This window comes from Limulus polyphemus, unplaced genomic scaffold (genome assembly GCF_000517525.1).
Source record: "Limulus polyphemus unplaced genomic scaffold, Limulus_polyphemus-2.1.2 Scaffold5999, whole genome shotgun sequence".
Lineage (NCBI taxonomy): Eukaryota > Metazoa > Arthropoda > Merostomata > Xiphosura > Limulidae > Limulus > Limulus polyphemus.
Genome location: NW_013671609.1, coordinates 10,704 through 13,661, shown reverse-complemented (window position 1 = coordinate 13,661; position 2,958 = coordinate 10,704). Strand labels below are relative to the sequence as shown.

Here is a 2,958-nt window from a genome sequence, read left to right as displayed (position 1 = left end):
TTGGACAGTTGTTTAATAACAATATGGTAAGTGTATGTTTTATGTTTAATATTTACTTTCCACATTTTTAAATCAATAAAGTATATCGTGGTTATTATACTTTGTGTAATATTTTAGATATTGTGACATACGAGTTATCCATTTTCATGATTGCAAATGGGAATTTATTGTTGTTGATTTTATTTGTATCGTAGCACGAGGTACTTGTAATATCCTTGGTCTGAGAAATAACAAGTTTATAATTGTTAATGAGCTTCAAGCGACCTGCAAGGATAAACCCTTGTTAAAAGTTTGAAGAAGCGGCTACTTTGAGTATTCGGTGGGATTTGTTCCATAAATGGCCAGGTGGTTAAGGAGCTCGATTCGCAATCTGCAGGGGTTCGACTCCCCCTTCCCGCCAAATATGCTTGCCGTTTCAGCTGTGGGGGTGACAGTCAGTCCCATTATTTGTTGGTAAAAAAGTTGGTGGTGGGTGGTGATTGTTAGCTGCCTTCTATCTAGTCTGTTAATGCTATATTAGGGACGGCTATCACAAACGGTCAGTCGTTCCATAAAGTTTGCCAAAGCTTCATTGTTATTCTTATGTGACCCCAGCAAGAGTTGTTTATTGGACATAAACCCCTACGAGTTCTCTGGATGTTAGTTATTCATTAGAAACAATTTCTTTGTAGTAAAATAACTTAAGGGTCAGTTACATCAATCGATAGATTATGTCTCGAATGTTACGAAATCAAGAAATATAGGAAGTATTGTTAGTCTTATTATTATTATAAAATAAAATGTATTATATGTCAGACTGTGAATATTTTCAATACATTATACATAGTTCCTGTAAACCATAGAAAATATTACTGTTTTTTTATAATCAGATCATTAAAATAACAATGAAAATTATCAGACCAAACATTTTTTTTTGTTGTTGCTATTGGCTACTATGAATGTTCTTTGTGTTGTCATGGCAACTGATGGTACCTAAGAGTGGATTACTGGTTTAAACAAGTTTAACTCGGTACCTGTGGGGGAGGGGAAGCTACATAGAAATATTGAAGTGATTTAGGTAGTATGATAAACATGCTGTACTTTTGATTTTGGAGTGATTTAAATTTAGACAAATTTCTGATTCATCATTTCATGTTATCCACTCTTCTGTTATATTTGTTCTTCCAGTAGAAAAATGACTTTTAGGACTTTAATGTAACTTAAACAGCTCTTATAACACTTGTAATATTAATGTTATCTATATACAAATGTTTTCCCTAAATAATAATATAAAAACAGGAGAAAAATCATGTCATAAAATTAATTATGAAAAAAAAAGATAATCCAGCACAAATCAACAAAATTAATTTAGGCCACAGATTAGTGAGAATGTCACTTTGTCTTCGATTTTTTTTTTTTGATGTGCAGTTAAAAAAAAATTGTATTTTGAAGTCATGTTTCTTCATCTGTATTGTTAATGTCTACTGATGCACCTAATCTAAGCACGTGTCTGTTTATTTCAGGCTTAACAAGGGAATCTCTATGTTTCACATTTTCTCTGCCTGAAACTTACAATTATAATGGCTTTCAACAGCACTTCAGGAGCCAAATATCTGAAGATAACGTCATCCAGAGAGGGACGAGGCAACCATTTTCATTTCGGCTATGCTGTCGAGGAGGTGTTGGATATGCACATCCGTGATGAGTGATAAAAACGCATCACTCTACCTGTCACTGTGATTGTTGATAAGAAAAACACTGGCTATTTTGGTTAAGTTTAATTACTTCAATAATTCATACTTAGCTTTAAAAAAAAAAAGTCACGGTGTATTCCAAATTGTACCGTCAGTAACATTAGATCAATATATTTACCACTTGTTTTGTATCTATATGATAAATAAATAGCAAATTCACTGCGTTAATCATGATTCTTGTGCAGTTATATGAATTAAACTCCGGAACTATGATACTCAAATACTCGCATGAAAATCAACGAGGCATAGCCACTTAGTGCTAGACATTGTAGATGTTAGGAACAGTTTTTATTGGCTGAATAAGAAAATGCATATTTACAAGAATATATCTGCATAACCAATTGTGAATTCCAAATTATCATGCAACTTCCCAACACATGAAAAACATCAAACTTTATTTGTTAAGAGGGATTAATTGTTAATATCATAATCAAATTTGTAAGGTTTACAGTATAGTCGTTTAAAATATGTTGGTTGTATTTATATATTCTTAATTTTTTAATTCTATATTCTGGAATTAATGCAGCTTTCTATCAAACATCACACTTTCCTAATGCCTAGCACACCATTAGGGCAGTAGGTCTAAATAAATGATAAAAGGGCCCCAGCATGGCCAGGTGGTTAGGGCACTTTACTCGCAATCTGCGGGTCTCGGGTTGAAATCCCTGTCCCACCAAACATGCTCACCCTTTCAGCCATGGGGTGTAATAGGGTGACGATCAATCCCACTGTTCGTTGGTAAAAGAGTAGCCGAAGAGTTGGCGGTGGATGGTGACGACTAGCTGTCTTCCCTCTAGTCTTACACTGCTAAATTAGGGACGGCTAGCGCAGATAGCTCTCGTGTAGCTTTGCATGAAATTCGTAACGAACCAAACCATAAAAAAAAAGGTTATATCTAAAATACTTTCTGGATAATTTATGTAAAGAAAAAGCTATCTTTAATTCATTTAATCACGACTCTAATTATGATCACTTGTAACTAATTTGTTAAGAACAGAATTGTGTGATTTCTAGTAAAACCTAAATAGGCATAATAATTTATAACTGTTTCTGATATGACAAGAATACGTAAGGACTAATCGTTCCTCTACATAAAAGCTTCCGTCGTTATTTTTAATTTCATTCTAAGTTCTAATTGATTTTTTATCTCATATAAAAAATTCTTGATTTCCAAACCTTAACCTTCCACACACACACTTTTTTTTTCTTTTTGTCATTTCTAATT

The 2,958-nt window shown here is 33.3% G+C and overlaps 1 long non-coding RNA gene across 4 annotated transcripts in view; it reads left to right on the top strand.

The window, feature by feature from the left end:
* Positions 1–2,040, top strand: part of LOC111089355 — a 12,316-nt gene extending 10,276 nt beyond the window's left edge. For all 4 annotated transcript variants that reach the window (XR_002613627.1, XR_002613628.1, XR_002613625.1 and 1 more), the window contains one exon: positions 1,503–2,040. This is a non-coding gene — a long non-coding RNA (uncharacterized LOC111089355). The remainder of the gene's footprint in view (positions 1–1,502) is intronic.
* The last annotated feature ends 918 nt before the right edge of the window (positions 2,041–2,958 follow it).